Here is a 24750-nt window from a genome sequence, read left to right as displayed (position 1 = left end):
TTAAAAGGAAGCATCAGCTAAGCCTGTGTAAGTCAGAGGTTCTCAACTTGTGGGGTTTGACCCCTTTGGCAAACTTCTATCTTCCAAAAATATTTACGTTATGATTCGTAACAGGAGCAAAATTACAGTTATGAAATAGTAACAACTTTTATGGTTGGGGGTCAACAGAGCATGAGAAACTGTGTTGGAGGGATGCAGCATTAGGAAGGCTGAGAAGCACTGCTTTAAGTGTAGAGAACAAAGACTTGCCAGGTGCTTCTGAGACCCATTCTTACTATAGAATATTATTTCTTTTCCAGCAACGGTAGCAAAATGGTTGACTTTTTCTCTATGCCAGAGAGAACATTTTTAATAGGAAATTTGGATTGCATGAGTTGTGAAGGGTAATTATGTAAAGAGAGGAAAGCCTTGGGTGACCTTCAAAATTCTGTGTTGCCATGGGCTACTAATTCAAACACTGGAGATGGTTTCTGCAGGTGTAAAGTCAGCCCTTTTGGGTAGCTTACTGCTGTAAATTTTCACACCCCACATCATAAATTTCAAAAGAATCCCATTCACCAGCTATTACGTCAAGAACTTAGAATAAAACGCCAGTGTTTTAGATTTTATTTAGCATAAATATCTGAACTGATCCCACACACTCACATTTTATATGTCAAATGATGCTGAGAAATTTAGGGTTTGGATACTGAAGACATGAACATTACACAGCTGAAAAGATTTCCATAAAATTGCTATTGTAGCTCATATTGCAAAACCCTTGTGATATTTTTCAACAGTAAATGCTCCTTATAAATTACAAACCATACATGTGAAATAGCTTAGGTTTAGTTTCTTTGTCTTAATAATTTTTCTTTATTCCTGAGAATTTCATGCATGTAAACAATAAAGCTCAGTCATTTCCAGGCTCTCTATTTTCTCCTCCAACTCTCCCCAGTCCATCCCAGCAATGCCTCTCCAAAATTCATGCCTTTAAATTTTTTTTTAATTAAAATATAACTATGTCATTTTCTACATTCCTCTTCCTGCTTCCAACCACATTCCACCTTATCTCTCTTGTATTCATGGCCTCTTTTTATAGCAAATATGCACATATATATATTCATCAATATATATGAAATATATGTATCTTACATAGATGTATATATTTGTATATGTACATATACCAATTGACTATTTATATATTTAATTGATACAAAATATTAATATCAAATTTTATTTATTAATTTAATTGATATCAAATAAATATATGGATATAATGAACTCAACCTGTTCAGTCCCTTTAGTGTAACTTGTGTGTATATGATTTTAGGGTAGGTCAACACACATGGGGGGATAGGAGTATAGGAAATGGCTGTATGGTCAGACAAACTCAGGCAACCAAAATTAAAATTTGGGATATCTTTGGCAAGTAAGTCTCGCTTGTGGGAATCTTTGTGTCTTTTAAAGGAGGCTTAGAGAGGGAAAAATCTGCGTATAATGTTCTAGGCAATACATCTGGCCTCTGAAGAAAATTCTACCAGACATAATGAACTCCTATGAAACTGGAGGTTCTCACCAGAAAGCAGAATGATGTGTTACCCTGATTCTGAACAAATCTACAGGGCTATAAAAATGATGTTATCATAAACATGTTCTATTTCAAAGCTAGAATGCATTCAGTATAGGTCAAACATCCCCAATGCTCAGCCTCCTTTGTCTATTGGGGTCTTTACTAACTTCGCGATATGAGGTCACTTCTGTGGCCTCCAGTGATAGCCTTTTTGCTCAGGTTTGTAAGGAAGTTTCCTTTCCATCCTTATATCTGTAGAGCAACAATGATCTGTGTTGTTATGTGAATGCAGGAGATTGCCATAGAATAACTGGACTGAGTGTTTATCAGCAATGATTAACTGTATCTCATACTTCTGCCAGGAAACAAGACAGAGGTGTGACATGCTCCATGTCCTGACATTCGGTGACCACCAGAGTAAATCTATCAACTAGTATAATATCTGAGATGTGCTTCAGTATATGTGTCAGTTTAGGAGTCTCTCTCTCTCTGTCTCTCTCTCTCTCTCTCTCTCTGTGTGTGTGTGTGTGTGTGTGTGTGTGTGTGCAGAAAGTGAAACACTAGTGGCTTGGGTTTTTGTAATTACATTGAACTTCTTATAATGTGGAAACTAGACTTTTATTATGCTTCCCTGCACATGAAGAGGCATAGATATTTATTATTGCACTCAATAAGCAAATGAAAACTCTGGAGATAACAGGAATTAAGTGACTCAACCAAATGTCAAAAAACAAACAAGAAAGCAACAAACGGAACTAATTGAGGGGAAGATGAATTTGGAATGGAGCTGAGGTCCACACGAGGTAGAGAACCTATGATGCATGGTCAAAACATCAGAAGTTTACTTTGAAAGCTATGAGTCTGCACAGAGGCAATCTGACAGAGGGAGAAGCACAGAGCAGCTTCATGGAGAATAGAGTCACAGAGCATCACAGAAGATAGCAGAGTCGAAGAATGAATGGCAATCTACATAGGCAGACACTACACTGTAATAAGAAAAGCTGACAGGTATCAGGGTATGAGATGTCTATGGACTTTGCGTTGTACTTCCTCATGTAACCCGAAAGGAAAGTAATATATGTTCTGCCACAAGACTACTCAAAAGAAATGCGAACCAAAAGCAACCTAAAGCTAGGTAACAAGGCCTGGATCAAAAGCACATCTACATTATTTGGAGTTGTCCAGTTTTCATGCTCACAGGAAGAGGAAGGGAGGCCAAGCTGCCATCACCTCCTTGGATTAATGTCAGACCCTCTCTTCTAACAGCAAATATGTATCGCTGTGCGATAACTCACTCCAGCATCTACCTGTTTACATAGCCTTATTATTTCACTGCTTAGGAGAGTCAAGAGGCCAGGGGTCACTGAATTGGCTGGTCCTGACTTGGTTGGAGGGGCTATTGGCTGGACTGCGGCTGGAGGACTTGTTCCAGTTGGCTTCCTCAACAGTTCCTAGTTCTTTGGCAAAATGTCTTAGTTTCTCACAGTAGAGTAGCTGCCTTCCTCCAGCTGGTTAAAGAGCTACTGGACAGGCTATTAGGTGTTTATCCAATTTCAGAAGGTACCCACTGCCACCTCCGCCACACACTATTAGCAGGAACAAGTTAATGAGAATATCACATGCTAGGAAGAATTGTGTTCCAGCCCTGAATGCAAGACATATCAAAGAATTTGAGGGCATACTTGAAAATCACTTTCCTTTCATTTACATTTCTCCTTATTAGAGTTCCATTCATCTTTTACAAAGGTCTCCCAAGCCTTTCCAAGCCATTGTTTTGAAGATTTAAAAAAAAATAGTAAAAACTCCATGACTTTGTTCTTATCAGATGTGACCACTGCTGGCCAGTGCATCTTTTCTTTTTCCTCTTGGGCTCTCTTAGAGTCTTTCCAGTCTGCAAAATTCCCTTTGTTTCAGGGCCTTTGTACAAGATCACCCCCCTTGTTTTTTGCTTAACTATCACCAGAGTCTTGGTCCTGAGAATTCTTCCTCAGGATGTGCTCCCGACACTAAGCTTTCAAAAGCTGCCAGCTACAAGTTCTTTTTCTCATCTGTAGTTCTCTATAGAGAGCACGGTGACTCATTCTCTTGGCTTTCTTGTTATGGCTCTGAGACTCTGTATCTGTCCTGCTTACCATTGACTCCTAATGCATAGTACAGAGTACAGCTGGTATTCATGCTCAGAAAGCCTGCCTATACTGAATAGACTATTAGCCAGGGAAGATGGGTTGATGGAGTAGGTATGTCTGTTTCCAGAACCATGTTGAAAGAGATAAGCAAATACATTTGTTAGCTCTAATTTTATATAAAGACCCAAAGAAAAACAAGCCAAATGGATCTGCCCATAATAGGGACACCAGCAGGGGTTAGGGGGAGATAATGAAAGACAAGGAAAGGATCCTACAGTCAGCACACTACTGTTGAATCTGGCTGGGCCAGGGAAGATAGAGAGTCCAATCTTGCTTAATGTGTTAAATGGGAACTGCTGGGGTTCTGAAACTTGAGAGTACATTTGCTCATCAGGGTGGCTCTGCAGTCCGGACACTCAGTTATATGGAGAAGTTTTATTCTGATCTTTTGCTCTATCAGCTGCCTGCAAATCCATCATTCTCACACTGACCTTAAAAAGTGCACACGGCTCCTAGGCAATGGCACTATCTAAAAAGGATGACTCTCTGAGTCTTCTCTGTGTTGATGTTTTACGGGGATAGGGCTACTAGACTAGAACCATTCCTGGACTTGAAGTGTCCTTCCCAACAGTAGTGGACACGAAGGTGAAGGATCAGAATTGTCCAGTGCTGCTCAGATCCCTGTGCTCACAGACCCAAGGACACCTGCATTTGAACTTGCATTCCAAGCTGCCTGTCAGTAAGGAATATGAAGAGTGTCTTAGGAAGTGAGTTCAGTCTCAGAAGTATAGCTCTGCCCCTAGCGAGAATACAGATAAAGGTGTTGCCTGGAATGAAGGGAAATCCGCTGTTACGGTTTCTCCTTCCTGAGCTCCTTACAAATCTTTTCTGTTATATCTTGTCCAGAAAGCCTCCAGTGATCTCAGTGATCCCATTTAATTGGGGACTTGTGGTTCATCTTAATTTGCATCGAGGCACAAACGAACTGCATCGGTACTGCAGCCTCAGGGGTCCACATGGAGGATGTTTACAGAGAAGAAGTTTTTGTATCCTAATAGCATTATACAAATCCCATTACACAGGAGTCACAGCAACTGCCAAGGTCTCCATAAGCTGTGGTTCTAATGTGAGTACGTGCTGTCACAAGCTGCAAAGCATTGCTGATGAGAGGCCCAAGAGGGATATAAGGAAGCTAGCTGTCCCTTCACTCAGCAAGGTTATGTGAGTTAAGAGTCCTTAAAAGAGACTGGAGATTTAGATGTAGTCTATGGGTAGAGTGGCATGATTTTGGTGCAAGGCCCTGGTTTGATGAAGACAGACAGACAGACACACACACACACAGATACACAGACGGAGAAACAGACAGAGTCAGAGATAGAGAGTCAGATAGGCAGAGACAGAAAAAGAAAATACCTTTTAAAAAATGAATTTATGAGGTACATAATTACTATGTATTAACATGCATAGATACATACATATTTTAAGTATTTATTATATATGAATGTACATATGTATATGTATGCATAGGCATACACACATATATGTATATATAAATATATACATATTTAATATAAATAGTAAACATATAAATATATACATACACATTTATGTATAAATATATTATTTATATAAATATTTATATATATTATATAAATATATATACATATATACATATATACATATATACACGTGTATTTATACACATGTATATATGTACCATGTCTGTGTGCATGTAATTTCTTTCTATGTACACAGACAATTCTATACACAATTATCTTCTTTCTGTAGTGGATGTAAGTTTTTGTGTTACAGATGAAGTCAGTGAGGTAAAGACTAGATGATTTGTCTCAGTCTTGTGTAGTTTTAAAAAGAATTATAGCCTTAGCTTCATCTCTCATAGCAAGATAGGTTGGATTATCATAGTATACCAATTAAAGAAATCAGTAAGAGAGGAAAGCAGAAACAGATTTTTTTTTCGTCCAATGTGGCCACATTGGGAAGAGGAAGAAGTAAAGATGTCCAGTGACTCCAAGACTACCCTCAGCACACTGACATGAGGTTTAGACTTAAACAGAGGGTGATATATCTGAAGATGTGTTCCTGCCTATCATTCATCCCTCACTGTCCCTGCTCCACTGTCCTGTATGGTTTGACAAGTAAACCCTCTTCTGGGGAGTCAGGCTCCTCTTCAGGTTGATACAAGGTCTACAGGCTTTCCTCCCTCCCAGCATAAGATTCCTGGGGGAATTTTAATTTTTTAAAAGTCGACTATATCAATAGTCTGACAGTCAAAGGGTGGAGCTTGAGCTTCTGTCTTTGTAATATCTCTTCTCCGACCAGAGTAGCTATACCAGGTCACACATGTAAGAGGTAGAGTCAAAATTAAAACTGGAATTCTAAATTCCCAGCTCTCCTTTTCACACGACATCTTAAATTATAGCATGCAGCGTGTACAGAAGCCTCTCTGAACAGAATATGGGAAAGAGAATGAAGGTATAGCCTATCTCATACTGATGCCAGTTGTTTGCTGCTTCAACTTCCTGGGTTATATCCTTCACTGGGAATTAGCTTGACTGCTCAGATAGAAAACTCTGAACATGTTATACATCAAGTGGCCAATATGTCAAGAACCAAGAGAGACTAATATTCCACAAGGGTAAGTGAACAGGAAAAAATTAATATCCATTGCTGCCAGAAGGAAAATAGAAACTTTCTAATAGTTGATACCAAATGCCTACTGTCAGGAGACAGCACAAAATAGTAAGTGGCTTCATGTTCAAGCTGACTGAATTGATGAATGGAAGCTATCATATAATTGACCAGTCATGGAAGCTGCCTGGAAAGCATTAGAACATTTGTAAAGAAATATCACTCCTGCCCCGCACAAGCAGTTCCCGGCACCCACAGGCAGACTCTAACTGTATTCAATACAACTACCTTTTTGGATACCATACCTAAAGGTGGCTCATTTACATACTCCTCTGGATCTTTTCTGTTCTCAGTCACAGGATAGACATGCACTAAGTGTTCAAGTGAGAGAGGAATGAGATGCAAGAAAGCACAGCACGTGCTCCTGTAAGACATCTTGACTGTGCTTCTGGGGACATCTAAGTTACATGCCACCTAAGAGAGGTGTTTACCAGGAAGGAAATGTAAGACATGAGTGTTGGATAAAGTCCAAACAGACCTCCAATTTTGTGAGGTAGAAACCATTCCATGCTGTTTCTGTTTGAACTTGATAAAATGGGTGTATAAGTTAATCGAGACCATCAATCATTTATTTGCCTATAATTATACACATAGTCAAAATAATCCCTCTCATTCCCAGAGTTGTCAATGTATACGAGGAGGCCAGCTATAGCTATCCAACCAGATCTTATTGTAAGATACAGATCTCGGAGACAGTTGATACAGTGACTTCATGAGGCCTTATGATGTAATTTTAAGGAGCCCAAATCTGTATAAGCACGTTCCAAATGTGAACTGATCCTAGGAAAGACACAGAAAAAAATGTATTAAAGTGGATTAATTGTGGTGCAGAGACCAAGTGCAGCCCTTCCCCCACTTTTGTAACTTGTCTTACTGAAACACAGAGTGACTGCATTGTTTGTGTGGTGTCAAGATCTGTTTACAGGTTACAAAGCAGAATCGAGTGGTTTAGACAGACCCAGGAGGCTGAAGTAGTCACTCCAAGCCCTTTATGGAAAAAAGCTTCTTTACTCTTGTTCCAAATTATGCCTATTATCCATAAACCCAGTAAAATCAATAATGCTTATTAAAGTGTGATCATGAGTGAACATGTTACCTTGCCTCTTTCTAAATAATCTCAAGCAAAACCTCCCTGGGAATATCACTAGCAGTGGGCTGATAGTGCCACTGGATGTGTGCACAGCCTGAGCTGTGGAATCAAAGTTAACTCTTCGGTCCTTTAAGCAACAAAAATACATTCTTCACTCCTGTGCCATGATTCTTTTCTCATTGTTTTGTCAAATGGAGAACATTTGAACCTGTTTTAGTCCACTTTTTAAACTGCTGCCACAGAATACCTGAGACTGGATGAATAATAAAGAGGAGGCTATTTTATCACCGGTTTGATGCTGCTTTTAGTTGTCTATAAATTTATGCTCTATATAAATATACTTTTCAATTTAAATTTTAAATTGTACATGTATAAGGTACAAGTATGGTAATTTGCTACCTATGTGTGTATAGAGAGTATAATGATCATATCAGAATAATTAGTATTTACAATATCTTGGACATTTACAATATCTTTGTTTTGAAACATTTAAGATCTATTTTTATGGTTCTGTACAAAATATAATAAATTACTGTAAGTTACTGCCACATGTTGTTACAGGACAGCAAAATTTATTCCTCCTAATTGTCTTTAGTACCTGCTATCTGGCATCCCTCTGTCCCTCCCTCTTTTTTTTTCTGGTTTCTAGTGCCCGTTATTGTACCTTTTACTTCTATGAAATCTTTGTTTCTATGTTGTGTATCTAGGGGAGAGCATGCGGTCTTTGATTGTCTTTGTCTACCTTATTTAACTCACTGTCATTTCCTGCAGTTCTGTCTGTGTGCAGATGACAGGATTTCTTCTTTTTATAACCGAATTATTTTGCTACATATATTCCTTTGTTATTGGGTATTTGAAACTTTCTCCTGTACTATGGTATTAATCTCTTATCCATGAATAGTTTGAGAATATTTCCTACTACTCTAAGTTGTCTTTTCTATATCTGCAGAAGCTTCTTCATTAGATAAGATCTCATTCATCTATTTTTGCTTATGTGTCCTGTACTACGTGAGTCTTATAGAAAAAAAAACTTCTTTATTGTCTGTACAGATGTCTCAAAGTAAATTTCCCCTTGTAGATTCAATCCTAACTTTTAAGTCATTGATCCACTTAAGTTCTTAAGTTTGAGAGCAAAAGAACTCAGTCGGGGCTGGAAAGATGGCTCAGCTGTTAAGAGTACTGACTGCTCTTTTGGAGGACCTGGGTTCAATTCCCAGCACCCACATGGCAGCTTACAACTATGTGTAACTCTAGGTCTGGGGGATCCAATATCCTCACACAGACAAATGTGCAAGCAAGACACCAGTGCACATAAAATAAAGTATATTAAAAAAAAAAAAAGAACTCAGTCGATTACTCACAACATCTCCAGCCACATCCAAAGATAAAACTATACCAGGAGAAATTATAGTATTCAGATGCAGAAGATGAACACAGTGAGTGGTTTATGCAGCACCATTAATCCATACACTCATTTTTTTTTCTCTTGGCAAAGAACAACTCACTGTCCAATATGGATTCTGTAGTTTCTTTTTCTGTATCCAAGTGCTATGATTTTTTTGCCTTAATGGTATGTATATTTATGTGTATGTGTATATGTATTCAGAAGCTTTACATTGAAGTTAGACAAGGCAAACCAACAGAAGAAAAGAAACAACAAGGGAAGGCACAAAAATTAGAGACACATTTTCATACATTCAGGTGTCCCATAAAAGTACTAGACTGAAATTTATAATGTATAAACAGAGGATGTGCTGCAGACCCACATAAGTCCTGTGCTTGTTGCTTCTGTCTTCATGAGTTCATATGAGCTTTGCCCAGTTATTTTAGGGGACCTTGTTCTCTCAGTGTGCTTCATCCTTTCAGGATCCCACATTTCTTATGCCTCCTCCCCCATGGCATTCAGTGAACTCTGACAGGAGAAATTTGATGGAAGCATCTCGTTTAGAGATGTGTGTTCCAAAGTCTCATTCTGTCTAAGGTCTGGCTGTGATTCTCTGAACTTGTTCCCATCTGCTACAGAAGGAAGCCTTACTAATGATGGCTGAATAAGGCAGACTATCACTGGGAGTCATTTTATTGTTACCTTTTTTTTAGATCAGTAGTATTGGGTTTTACTCTAGTTATCTGGGATATCTAGCCTCTGGTTTTTGATATCCAGGCAACGTTGGATATGGGTTCCATCTAGTGGAGTGGTCCTTAAGGGAAATGACTTTAGGTGGTTATTCCCACAAGTTTTGTTCACTATTGCCCTACCATATCTTTGCAGATAGGACAGATTGTAAATCAAAGAGTTTGTTGGTGTCTGCAGAGGATCTTCTGGAACCAATACAGTAGAACATAAGGTGAAGGTTCTATATAGGCCACAACTCCATGTTCAATGAGTTGTGTGAGGTTGTCTTCAGCCATGGGGCTTTGCTGTCAGTTTGTGGAGAACAATCTATTCTCTTTGCAGCAGACTAGGTTGTTTGAGGATTTCTATGAAATCTCTTTTGTCAAAAATACAATTGGATATAACCCAGTCCCAGCATTGGAAAGCTTCATTTGATGTCAAGAGATGGGGGGATTGTTTCCCTTATTATTTGAAGACTTCATTAGAATCACCTTCATATATTTTAGGAAATTTCCATTGCATTGGTTTCCCTAAAACCCTCCAAATGCCCCTCAATTTTAGATGTATCTCCCTGCATTCCCTCCTTCAACCCTATCCCCCCTCCAACCCCCCCCCCCCCAATTTGATCCTCTATTTCCCATTCCACAGCTTGGCCCCAGTCTACCCATAAAATCTATTCTATTTCCTCCTCCCAAGGAGATCTATCTATGTATCCTCCCCTAGTCTTTTCCTCTATGCCTAACCTCTCTGGGTTAGATTAGACCTTAGTTATTATTCACCCAATGGCTAATATCCACATATAAGTGAATACATACCATGTTTGTCTTCTGGATTTGGATGATTTTTTTTCTAGTTCCATCTATTTGCTTGTGTGTTTCATCACGCCATTAAAAAAAAAAAAGATGAGTAATACTCCATTGTGTAATGTACCACATTTTGTTTATCCATTCTTCTGTTGAGTAAGATCTAGTTTGTTTCCAGTTTCTGGATATTCTAGATAAAGCCTTAGTGAACATGGTGGAGCAAGTATCCTGTGGTAAGATGAAGCATCTTTCGAATATATGCCTAAGAGTAGTATAGCTGGGTCTTGCAGGTAGATCATTTCCCAACTTTCTGAGGAACTACCATATTGATTTCCATTGTGGATGTACAAGTTTGCATTCTCACCAGCAATGGAGATGTATTCCCTTTGCTGAGGGTGGAACTCTTATGATCTAAATATTTCCCGAAAGGATGCACCCCTCACAATGTGGTGGTGAGAATTAAGTTTTTCATGCATGAAATTGGGAACGATGCATTCAGAACACACCAGAAGTCTAGATTGTGCCAGGGAAGCTGAAGTTCTACCTGAATAGAATAGGAAAATGAGACACAAACACCCATAGACTTAGCCCTAATTAAATCTAAAATTCTATTTCGACTTACAAGTAATTTAGGCTTAAAAATGAAAGAGAACAAAACATTAATAAAGCAGACATAAGGCATAAACAATTACAGCTATCCCTTGGTATCCATAGGAGACAGGCTTCCGGGAGCCTCTACCCTTCAGATATTAAAATCTGCTCATGCCTCATATAAAATAGTGCAGTGCTAGCATATTGCCTACATATATCCTCTTATGTGCTTTAAATCATCTCAAGAGACAATATAAATGCTGTATGAATAGTTGTACTGTATGGCTTAGAGAATAATAACAAATAAAAACATCTGTATGTATTTGGTCCAGATGCTACTTTGCCTGAATATTTTCAATCTCCTGTTGGTTTAATTGATGACTGAGGATCTCCTGGATACTAGCCATTATGATAAAAGGGTATAGAGAAATATGTTTGGACTCATCTGTCAGCGAGGGTCCCAGAACCTAGACATAAAGATGAGAAACTTGGGAGGAAAAGACTGAAACTTGACATAAAAACTTTCTTTTCCTTTAGGAGTGTATGTGTATGTGGGGTGTGTGTGTGTGTGTGTGTGTGTGTGTGTGTGTGTGTTTTAGTGTACATATGAGTTTAGGTATGAAGAGTCCAGATAAAGGGACCATACCTCCTGGAGGTGGAGTTATAGGAAGTTCCAAACCATCCAAGGTGTATGCTAGGAACCAAACTCAAGTCCTCTGAAGGATCAGTACTGGATCTTAACCACAGAGCCTTCTCTCCACCCCCTCAAATTCAAGTTTTAACAAACACAACCATGTTTTAAACAGTAGGGTGATTACTAGGTGTGTTTTGGGTATAGTCTACTTCTTATATTGATATTCAATTCCTAGAACAATTTTTGTCTGGATGACACATCAGTACCAGGAAATTGATTATACCCAACCAGTTCCACCTAGTTCATTTGATGTTTGTCATCATGCTACGGACACACGTCTCTAATGACGACTAGACAATAATAAGAGGCTAAAGATTTTGTAAGTTCTTTCAGGAAAAACAGCATTAGATATTTAAAACCCGGCAAGTATTCTGGTGGTATTCTATGCAGGTTCATGACATTTCCATGAAGCTGTCTATACAACACATCACTTTTCAACCTCTTTGACACTATCTACACAGAAACATCCCAAAGGTAGTCAGAGGTGAAAACTCTGGAGTCTAATTAACCCGCAAATGTCAAGTTTTCAAACTCACTCTAGCCTGAAGATTCTAGGCAATTTCAAATGTTCATTAATTCCACAAATATTTATCAAGTCTAAGGCAATGTTCAGAATTTAAAAAAAAGTTATTGCCTCCAAGCATCTCAGAATGTATATGCTCTAAGAGTGTGCTCATTTAGTTATAAGTGGATTGGAAAATTCCTAACAGAAACTCTTCAGTGCTTTGTTGTAATAAATCAAATATAGCTTATCATAAAATCATTTCCTAGGTGGAAGGATTTTGCTTGAAGGAAAGAAATTGCATATTGTCCTGAAATGGCTGCTGTATTCCTGTTATGCTCAAGTTTAAATTTTCTTATTTACTTAAGGGAGCGAGGCAATTTAATATTGAGAGTTTAACACTACTTTAAAGAAAATAATATGTAACTTTTACTATCCTCTGATAATCTTGAATGATCAAAACTCTTCAATAAAGTAGTTTTTATTGCATTATTTGAAGATAAAAAGAAAAAGGAAAAAATAAAACCTATGTTCAATTAGATTCCAGACCAAAGAAGGCTATTCACGACATAACCTGGGGAATTTGAATCAAGTCTGAGTCTAATAAATTTGACTGCGGCATTGTAAACTTTTTACTTTTGAGAATATACCATGATTATAAAATGTTAACATTAGGGGAAACTGATTGAAGAGTGTATGGGGGAAAAGATCTGTCTCTATTTTAAAAATTTTGTGAAAATCCAAACCTGCAGAGCGATACATAACCAAGTATAAATCTATTTAGATTTCTTATGTCTTGGTATCTGGAAGGGTCACAGAACATCTGCTCATTTAGTCAGAACCTTTACTTTCTGGGCTTGCTTTGGTAAGAGACTGCTTCAAACACAGCCTCCTAGGGTATCCTCTAAGCTTGATGAGAACCAGTCCTGGGAAATTTAAAATTAAAATATATTACACCAGAAAATCTAATTCTGAGAGACCTCTAAGTGTCTTTTCCCCAGTACTTATCAATATATCTATCCATATGTCCATTCTGTTACATTCAGGACTTCTGTGAGAAGTGGCATGCCTACTGACAAAATGCTTTCTTGAGTCTCATGATAGAACATCACAAGTTCATATGCTACACTGTGTTGTACACTGTTCAGTGGGTTTCCAAAGATTGAGGCTTTTAGTTACTCTTTTAAAAAATATTAAATGACTACACTGTTGGCATGGGTGATGTTTATTCTTTGCAATAACCTGTGAGATTTAGTGGAAGGAAAAGAGAGGCAGACATTTTTAGATGGACTGGGTTGTTGCAAGTATCTCACTGTCTCTATCAATGGAATACAGGCTAGACACAATTGTACTGGGTTTACAAAATGCCACTTTCACTCTCTCTGCTGCTGAATACTTTAGTCAAAGAAGTTCCCTCTAGGCAGTCCCCCAGGAACTTTCTCATTCTGTTTTTGTTTTAATTTAACTTTCTCGTGTGAAGTAGGAGACAGAACATTTTCCAATATGACATATTCAATCAGCCTAGCAGTCCGAGTGGCTCGCACACATTTAAAAATGGTTTTTCTTTCAGCTACTATAAAGTGTGTTCACAGAATAATATTGTCAAAATGAGGGGTGGGAATATGTCCTCCAGAGACCTCACCATGCCAGGTTCAGAAAGGAGAAGGAGATCTTGGATGAGAAGGTTACAGCAGAACCCAGAATCCACTCTACCCTCAGAAGGACTTAAAACTTTCCGATTGGTGGATTTTTTTGATTAATCTCCTGACGTTGTATTTATTAGTGAGGTATTATTTTCCTTATCATTCAGGAAGTTTAGTGTTAGTTTTTCTGTTTTTTATTTGATTCTAATTTATGATCAAACCTTTTATTATAAAAAGTTAAAACTCAATATTCTATGCAGTATTCTGTCAATTAATTAGACATAATTAATTAATGGCATATCCTAACATGCATTATAATTAGTCTTTTAATCCAAAATTCACCAATATTTCATTGCACATTCCATCTAGAAATTGGAGTAAAAAACATAATAACCTTACATTCTGGGTAAATGGATCACTCCGTTACAAGAGCTTCAAAATGTATCCCCTGAAAGGGAAGAAATTAGAAAAGATCGAGTCAGCCTGTCTGAAAAAATGAAACAAAACTTTGGACCTGCACTGATTTCTGAATAAATTTAGAAATGACACCCGATTCCCAGATCTTAAGCCTATAGTAATCTTTTTGCAATTTGTTCAGTGTAGAATGTTAACTAATGACACAAAAGAGATTTTTCTAATGTGGTGCTGTGGCAATACAATTGTCATTTATCACAGGTTTTGTCACTGGTAAGAGTCTTCCTCTGCTTTTCTACTGATGTCCTTTTAAATTCATTTATAAACACATTTTTTTTTCCAAAACTGGAAAATGGAGTTTCCTGAGTTTATAATCAATTAGTTTTCATGGGTTATAAATATGAACCAGAATTGTCTTTCTTATTCCATTCCTAGCATATAGTTCAAAGGAAATTGCCAGATTTACTTATCCCCAGTATTCATGAAATATTAATGCATTGGATTTTCTCCTGAGTTCTTCAGGAGGAAATGTGAATTTTAATCAGATCACCTCATATAGGAGTCTGGACAATTTTTCAGCATTTTGTCTTATTTGATAGAGTTTAATCTTTTTCCTAGTATAATATCTCAAATTATATTTATAAGATATAATAAACTCACAACCCCAAAATCTCTTACTTTGATTTTTGATGGTGAACTGACAAAGGTGGGAAAAGGAATAGCAGCAAAAAAGTGAAGCTGAGATGTAAGACATCAGCTTACATCTCATGATCTATGTATGCCTTCCTTCTCTGCAGTGGAAACATCTTTACCTATGCAAGATAGAATGCTGGTCACCAAGTAACTTAGAAGCTACCTAAGTGTTTGCCTCAGTTGTATCAGTGCATTTGTAATAAAATGCCTTGGACTAACGAGTTTATAAAAACCAGAACTTTATTTCTCACTGTCTGGAAGCTGAAAAGTCTAAAACTAAGAAGTCAACCAAGTTAGTATCTTAACAATGTACATGGCAAAGGGGTCTCATTTATTTAAAAAGCGAATCATTTCTATATGGGTACTTTGCAAAGGCCTTGCCTCCTAACACCCTCACATATTGGCAATTAGGATTCAATATATGGATTTCAGCACTCAGAATGTGTATTAGCTTCCTGCCACTGTGATAAAATGCCTTAGAAAAACAGCTTAAAAGACTCTGGCTCACAAGCTTAGGTGTCTCCCTTGCAAGGTTCTATTGTTTCAGAACTGCATTCAGATAGAACATCATGGTAGATGGAGCAGTAGGCAAAACTACTTACCTCATTGTTGAAAAGAAGGAAGAGAGACAAGAAAGAAAGATCCAGGGTTCCAGTATCCTTGCATGGTCATGCCCTATGACATAACCGCTTCCCTATACAGAAAAGGTTCCACGGCATCTCAGCCAAAGACCTGGACCTTTGTGGGGAAATGAAGACTCCAACCATAACAGACTATAGCAGTATTTTCAACTTCAGAAGGTCTTGTGATCTGAGACAATTTCTGTGTGAATCTCCAGCATTTGTAATTTCTGTTGTGTGGCACACTTTCTTTCTCCTGTCCTATGATATTTTAGATCATATTTTAGTGCATCCTGTACGCTCTTGCTGAGGTTTCTATAACAGTGCTGAGAGATTCTCTAGCTCTATTGTCAAACCACTCCAGTCCCTCACATGTGTTGAGGAGGACAGATACACATAGAAAAACAACAGAATGAAATAGTCCTGCTTGGGTTTAACACAGAACTATAGAGATACATGCTGCATTATTTCTTCTGGTTATCAGGCCAAGACAGTAGGAAACTATGTTTGCATGTGATTATCTTATCTGACCACATGTCAGAAGCTGCTGGATATAAAAAGTAAAGATAGATTCATGTAGTGTGAAACATAGATGAACAGAAATAAAATAGAGGGTGTGAGGGAGGGAGGGAGGGAGGGAGGGAGAGAGAGAGAGAGAGAGAGAGAGAGAGAGAGAGAGAGAGAGAGAGAGGGAGAGAGAGAGAGGAGAGGGAGAGGGAATGTCCACTTATACCCGAAGGAATGTTCTTGGACTTCATGGTTAAATGAGATTTGAAAGTTATTTGAATTGTAACTAAGAGAATTCTGATTACCAAAGGTTGCACATCTTCTGTGTTAATAAACACTGCATAGTATTGCTGTTTTTGCTTATGTCTCAAAACTCTTTGACCACTGGATGGTTTGTTCTTATTGACCAAGTGGTACAGCTTTGGAAAAGAAAACACAGAACACCAGAGGAGACTTAGTTAGCTGATTTTCAGCTGAACCTGACTTGAGGAACAGTGAGGTGGCAATGTTTCATGAGAAGACTTTTGTGAGAAAAATGCAACAAGACTGGGAAGGCTAAGTCTAAAACAACATGAAGCAGATCCTCTTAAAAAAACCAATAATAGTTTTAAAAAATAGCATTGCAGTCCTACAATCCTAGGAAGATTGTGCTACATAACAATTTCCAGGCCTACATGGACAACACAATGAGACCCTGTCTCAATATATGAACAAACATGTCATAAGTCAATGAATATTATATACAAACTATAATAGGGATGTTACAGAATTGTTCCATGTGAATAGCAGTTCTAAGACACAAAATATTACTCAGATTTTCCATTAGTCCATGAGACCACTGCAAAACCTCTATAAAATATAGCAAGGAGTAAAAATGCAAGATAGGGGCTGAAGCAAAGAGCCTCTAAGGCTCTGTAAAGAAAGATCCTATGAACTTAAACCCAAAGGAAAGCTACCATGAGAATACTCTTCCTAATGAAGAAATAAAACAAAGATCTAAGAGGCATGACTGACATCTGGGTTATGGAATGGATCCTCCCTCTTGACCTCTGCTGTATACAATCTACATCTCAGAAAGTCTTTTTTCATCATGAGGAAGCCTTCCCAGTGTCTTCTTATAATATCATCTATTACAAAGTCCTACAGATGGTGATGATTTTATTGGTATTTGTAGAGAACAATAGAAGTGAGAAGACAGTCATAGTTGCACAATCTATGGAAATTCTTATTCTACAGTCTCTAATAAAAAATAAAAATATGATCAATATCAAAAAAGATAAAAGAAAATGAGGAGCCTTGTCTTATGGAATAATAAACTCACAATAAACTCCTTTGTAAACAAACACTTTCTCTGCTTAGGATGTGAGAGACTGGGAGATTAGGAAGTCAAGGCTGTTCCAATAGAATGCACTGGCATTCAAACATCAAAGGAAGACTTGGGGGAACTAAGTTTCTTTCTGTCATTCACATATACATTTTGTTTCTCTGGATCCACGGAAAAACTAACTAGAATATGATTCCTCAGCCACGTTTAAAGTATTTACAACTGAAACAATGAAGATTCCTCTTCCGTGGACTAGTGGGAGTCAAAGTCCTGTGCACAGTCACCATGCTGAACACCTTTCACAAGAGCTCCTCATCTACTAAGTTATAGCACAAGTCATTCTGATGCAGTTTCTTTATACATCACAGATCCCTACCATCCTGTGTGACCAACTGGACTGTGACTTGCAATGAAGACTTCTTAGAAATGAAGATATCCTGTCTAAAGGCTAAACTTTCACTAACAGGAAAGCTCAAGCCACAAAAGACAGTCTTCTGCTTCTAAATTTTCTCAGACCCTTTATGTAGAAATCGTCCACATAGGTGTTTAATGATCTCAGCGTTTACTCATATTTATGGTGACTTTTGAAATTTCCCTGACTACTGCTACACTTCCCACATCTTGTCTTTTTTGGAAAGTAAAACATGTTAATTCTGCTCAGAGTGCTTCCTGATGGAATAGCTGTTTCCCATGAGCTCTGATTTCAAGTAAGTCCCCTAACCTCTGCCCTTTCAGAGTATAGCTTACTCAGACTTTGAGAGTCTTCCTCTGACACATCAGGTGCATATGCCCCAAGTCTCCTCCCAAATATCATTCTCTTTCTCCATTTTAATCTGTCCTTACACTGTACTGTGTGTTCTGACCATTTGCCAGCCCACATGGACTTCTTCCCAGAATGAAACTAAGAAACAATTAGGGTTTGTTTTTTTTTTTCATCCAAGAAGACAAATTATTTGCCTTGACATTATATGTATTAAGTTGAGTTATTTCATGAATCCAAAGAAATATAGAGAAAATCACATGAAATAGGGAAAAGAAATATAAGTCACACAAATTAGAGAAGACATGGGCTATACAGTTGGAGCTATAGGTATGGAAGTCAGAGCAGGGGTCTGTGATAGATCTAGCAAGGGAGAGCTGCCAGCATATGACTGTTAACTACGTGAAAAAAAATGTGATTGTCCAGGAGGCAGTAGAATAAAAGCCCTGAGGAAACTGCTTTTAGGAGAAGAAAATGCCAAAAGGAACTGGGGAGATATGTTTAAAGGGCCAGTAGTCATCATGTGAGACTGTGATTAAACACATACTCTAAGCATAGGGCTCACCAGAAGTTTCAGTGAAAAGACTAAAGCTGTCATGTACCAGGCACTCCCAAAACTTAACACACATAGTCTTCCTTAATCTCTTCTGACTCTCCTAAAAAAGAAACCAAAGTTCACATAAAAAAAGATCCAAGTTCACAGATGCCTGTGGACCAGCAGGGCTGGCCCTAACACAATCATTTTTTTTTAAATGATTGCTAAAATGCTTCTGCAAAATGGAGATGGAAGAAATCTGAAATCACCTTTGAATATGTCTTTAAAAGAAAGTCGTCTTCTTTGGTTGTTCTGTCTCACGTTATTGGCTATGCATGAACATGTTTCAAGGGTCATTTTGGAGAGTGACTGAGCCCTACTGAATTCCCACCCTGTTTGTGCTCCGAAGAGAAATTACTAATGCCCTGATTGCTTTTAGCTAGGTTTGTGTATTTATTTTCATATTTCTCAATACATGCCACTATTTTTTACCTTCCAAATTTTGAATACTTGTTGCTTTCCTTTATGGTAGAAAAAGACCAATATTTCACAACCAAATCCTTTCTTCTCACCCAATCTAATTACAACATGATTTCAGATATAGAAAATCATACACTAATTGAACTTTATAAACACTGATTATTAGGGACAGATGTTATGCTGTGCTTGTGTGTTCTCAAGTTACCCGCTACCTCACTTTAACCATCATATGATTTTGTAAGCCTAGTCTTCATTTCCCCATCCTAACAATCTCGTTAGTGTCACAATGACCACCCAGTAAATTTCAAGAGCTCAGATTTGTCACGTAAGTCCTCCCATTTTCCAAGCAAGAGATGTCTCTATTCTCCCTCTCGAAGTTTCTCCCATCGTGGTTTTCATTCTTTGTCCTCCTGGGAGACTGAATGCACCATCACCGGATAGAAAGCAGCAGGATACTTGTACCAAGTCATTGACACATCAATTGCTATCTCCCTTAACTGTGAAATGTAAGGGCTGGTTCCCTTAGGAACAGGTAGATAAAAACAGAGAGCTTATTTACACCTGGAAATCTGCTCAGACGGCCACCGAGAGTGCTGAAGAATTGCTTTCCCATTTGCACAGCTGCCAGGATGCTGATTTAAGACTATCTCTTTATGAGGACCCTCCCTCTAACACAGCGGAGCCATAACTGTTATTAGTTACAGAAGCACTCAAACAATGACTAATTTATAAATATATATATATATATATATATATATATATATATATATATATATATATATCATTAGTCTTGCATAGAATTTCTCATGATATGACTTTCAACATGTTATTTTATGAATATTAGTTTTTAAAATCCATCATGAGGTCATTTAAGAGCAACTGTTTTTGTCATTGTCTGAAATAGAGATCATCTGACCATTTGTTGTTGTTTTTAGAGAAAAAACTCAAACGGTACATTGTACATTGCACATCAGACTGAACTGGTTTACAATCATTATTATTTTATCAAGGATTATTGCTGTTGTAAAGAATCATACAATTTTAAATGCATACACTTAAAAATCAGATTTTTTAAACACATTAATTGGATCGTTTCCCTTAGTTGCCATTTACTGTGATTTTTGTTCTAAACCAGCCCTTTAATTTGCTCCAGAGATAAGTAGACTTCTGGTTAAGGATGACACATTAAACACTTAGCAATGTACCATAAAAGTTCCTATATGTTGCTAAGGATTCTGTTACTGTGAAATAAATAGCCAACACAGTCATCTCACAGGAAAGGCTTATTTTGCCTCACACTTTCAAAAATTTACTAACAAAGTATCCTTGTCCTGGTCCTTAGTGGATGTTGGAGTGGATGCAGACAACTCTTTTTGACAACAATGTCTCTGGAACATAGTGGGTCTCCTAAATACATATTTTGATCAATGACTGATAGAGAGTAAAAATCAAGGGGAAGCAGGGTAAGTTTTTGCTATTACATCTATTCAGGGAGTTAGTTGTTCTTGGTGCACAATTGCAAATCACCTTTTACTTGTGCTCTTTGAAGAAGCAACCACACTTATTCTGTCTTACCCTATAAATATGTGAATACATAACTACTGCAAAGCAAGAGAGAGTGGGGAGGGGGAGAAGGGGAGGGAGACAGAGACAGAGACAGAGACAGAGAGAGAGAGAGAGAGAGAGAGAGAGAGAGAGAGAGAGAGAGAGGGAGAGAATTATGTTCAAGAAAATGTTCTATAAGCGTAGGACTGTCGTCACTGTTCACATTTGCAAAAACCTTGTTCCAGTTTCTTCTTTCTCTCTGAGTCTCTCTGGATTACTATTTCTCTATCTTACACATGCATGTATACACTCTGTGCACTGTAAATAAAATGTATATATTTAAAGATTAAGAAATAATTTTATAGGAGGAATAATACCCAAAATATATTGATGATAAATATAATCTTCCAGGCATAGTACAATTTATATAATAGACAACTTCACTTAAACTCTTCTTGTATTAAAAATGATGATAGGAATGTTCCGTGCTCATTCATATTTTCACCTTAGTTAAAATGTCAGTGTTTTGTTTCTGCCTCATAGTAGGTCATCATTTAACCCTTTGGTACATATTGCCAAACTGCTTGCTACACATTGATTTAAAGTTCTAACAACAGTGGATATCTGACAGTCAGGTATAGGGAGCTTCATTAAAGACGAAGTTCTATTCTTAGACATTGTCTATCATATCTTATTAATTCAATAATAATTCAATATTAATTCAAGATATTGATCTTAACATCAATAGCTAGTTGAAAAATAGTCTTTATCTTATAAATGTTTTGGTATTTGTCTGCATGTATTTCTGTGTAGCATATGCAGACTTGGGCTCATGGAGGCCAAAAAAGGGTGTTAGATTCCTGGGACTGGAATTATAGATGGTGTTAGAAACCATGTGGGTGCCTGGAATTAAATCCAGGTTCTCAGAAAGAGCAAAAAAATTATTCTTAATCATTGATCTACCATTCCAATTCCAAATGTTTATTTTAATTAATAAAATTGTAAATTCTTAATTCAGATTATAATTAGGTATATATTTTAAACAGGATATTTCTAGCATATAACATTAGGCCTCCAGAATCTGAGATTCATAATTGCTTGATTCCACGAAACTTCTTTGTGACCCATATGTCTTTGATTTTGTGACTTTGCTCTGTCCTCGCGCCTTAATCAAAATCTTCTCCTGGACAGAGGCAGGACGAGTTTATGGAACAGGAAAACCTGTCTGTTAGTAAGCTTTGGCCCAGTAGTAAGTATGAATTACATTTGTTCATATTTCATGAGAAAGAACAAATTAAATGGATATACCTTGTGGTGAGCAGATGGACATTTCAGTCTCTGAGCTGCTACCCCCTAACTGCAAGCACACACTCTAATACGTGAAGCGAAACTTAAAAAAGCAAATACTGCGAAGTGTTTTTGAAGTTCTTGGCAGACAATGTAGTTGAAGTTTCATGAAGTTCAATCAATCACTTTTCATTTACATATATGTATGTGTACATGTACCTATTTATGTGTCTATATTGCTGCATGCATATTAGTGTTCCTGCGTTTGTGTATGAGTACATGTGTGTGTGTGAAGGCCAGAGATTGACATTGGATGTCTTCCTCTACAGCTTTCCACTTTGTTTTAAGGATACCATCTCCCCCTGAGTCTGGACCTCACTAATTCAGGTAGCCCAACTGGCCAGCAGGCTACAGAACCTCCTCTCTCAGCACCTGACTCTCTACTTATAAACAAGTGCTGTGCTGCTGTGCCCAGCTTTTAGGCGTATTGCTGGGTATCTGAACTCAGGTCTTGTGTGCTTATGCTGTTGTTGCAGGCACTTAACCAACCGAGTAGTTTCCACTTCGCCAATCACCCTTCTTTCCTTCAAACTATTTCTCAGTTCCTTGCCATGGGGTGCATAAGGACCCTGGAGAATGACTGAAGCAGCCTCGACCTTGCAAAAGTCCTCTCATGGGGCTTGTAACATATACATTAGAGTTCAGAACTCTCTAGACAACAAGACTAGAAGGATAAGATGTCAGGAAAGCAGGGGCTGTAGATAGATGATCTCAGACTCCTGCAGGCTTCAGAAATCCATTCTCTCACTATTTTTGCTGGTGTCTAATTTCCCAGATTGGAGCAGCAGTTCTGTGAAAGTATGCAGAAACTCTTTTTTCTTTATATTGAATGTAGACTTTTTTTCTCATGCAGTGTGTCCTGATTATAGTTTTCCCTACCTCCATCCCCTCCCATTTCTTCCCCGCCTCCCTTCTCATCTGGACCCACCCATATCTGTGTCTTATTAGAAAAATAAAAGTGTTCTAGGGGATAAAGACAAATTAAAATAAGATAAAACAAAAACTAACACATTGGAAAATGACAGAACAAACCGAATGAAAAAAGTCCAAGAATAGGAAGAAGAAACAGATACGGATAAGGAGTCCCTTCACATGTGCACATGTGTACACACAGACATGTGCACACACACACATGCACAAGCTAACAGCAGAAACATTTGAGCATAGAACACAATAATGAAGTGATACCAAGAGTACAAGAATCAGTCCTGATTTTTTATTGACAGCCTGAAGGTGCTGTACTCTACAGGCAAGAAGAACTAAAAGAATGAAAGGAGTTTCCTTCACATAGCTTTCAGAATAAAGTTAAATCCCTTGAAAAACTTTCTCACAGTTCCACTTTAAACTTATTCATCTGTCTGGATGCTGTTGATGAAGGGGTTAAAGGGCCCTGGATGACTCAGTGATTTCCTGCTTCCTCCCCGACAGCCCTTGGTTTTGCTTTGACCATCATGAAGAATGCTGGTGAACTCCCTTGAAGCTGTCAGATTGGCTGAGATTTTCTTCACTTTGCTTTTTCTCCCCCATAGAATATAATTTGCTTGTCTTGCCATGAGGTAAGCAGACTCAGCAGGGTGTTTCAAAAATGCTTTTTTTCTTCCCTTTTATCTTTTGTTGGTCATGAAAATTCTGAAACGGCAGTTTCAATTTTATTTTTCTTTGGCTGCAAATTGGAGAATTTTCAAATATTAAATATCATTGAAAAGCAAATTTTGGATGCAGTGATTACTTTATATACTAATATGAAAATGTAGTCTCACCCCATTATTTATACAGATTTCTACCTTTGCTGGGTAGCTGGGATAAGAAAAGATTCATTGCCAACTTGAACATTAATTAAATGTGCTTATTTCCTTGTTTTAAATCACATTTCAAATAAAGTAGTTTGGGTATTTTCTGCAAGTATTTTCCATTTTAAGTTTTAGGAAAATAAAAAGGAACAGGTGCTTTTAGAATATTAATTTTAATCATATCTTGTAAATATTCCGTATTGTGTGAATATAATGGAGTTATAAGAAATATAGTGTGAGATTCTAGAAATGGCGTCTTCAACCAGACAGAGAACAAATCCCTTTAAGCCCGTCTGTCTGTCTGTCTGTCTGCCCCTCTCTCTCTCTCTCTCTCTCTCTCTCTCTCTCTCTCTCTCTCTCTCTCTCTCTGTGTGTGTGTGTGTGTGTGTGTGTGTGTGTGTGTGTAGAGAAAGTCAAGGGTCAGGTCCAATAGAAAGTCTTGTCTCACTACTATCATCATCAAACCAAGATTTCTTATCCAACATGAAATCCTGACTTGGTCTGGAGAAGTACTGTAAAATGTTAAATACAATTTATAATTTCTGGGCATTTATCTAAGCATACAAATACTGTCTGTAAGAGCAGACAAAATTCTATAGACTAATTGGAGAGAAATGAACTTCTTTGGTTCCTTAATTTGACTTGAAGATATTCATGGGAAGTGTTTCTTTTTCTGTAATTATTTGAAATATTTCACCACCAGCTCGTAAAAGAAGTTTTAAAAAAATTGAGATAAACATATTCTTGAGCCTTGGTTATCAGTCATTTCACAAATTTCATCTTTGTACTTTCCTAATTCTACTCATCCCTTTCTTTCCTTTCCTTTCCTTTCCCTTCCTTCCTTCCTTCCTTCCTTCCTTCCTTCCTTTCTTTCTTTCTTTCTTTCTTTCTTTCTTTCTTTCTTTCTTTCTT

Source organism: Grammomys surdaster, unplaced genomic scaffold (assembly GCF_004785775.1).
Source record: "Grammomys surdaster isolate TR1022 unplaced genomic scaffold, NIH_TR_1.0 345, whole genome shotgun sequence".
Lineage (NCBI taxonomy): Eukaryota > Metazoa > Chordata > Mammalia > Rodentia > Muridae > Grammomys > Grammomys surdaster.
This window is presented reverse-complemented; position numbering follows the sequence as displayed.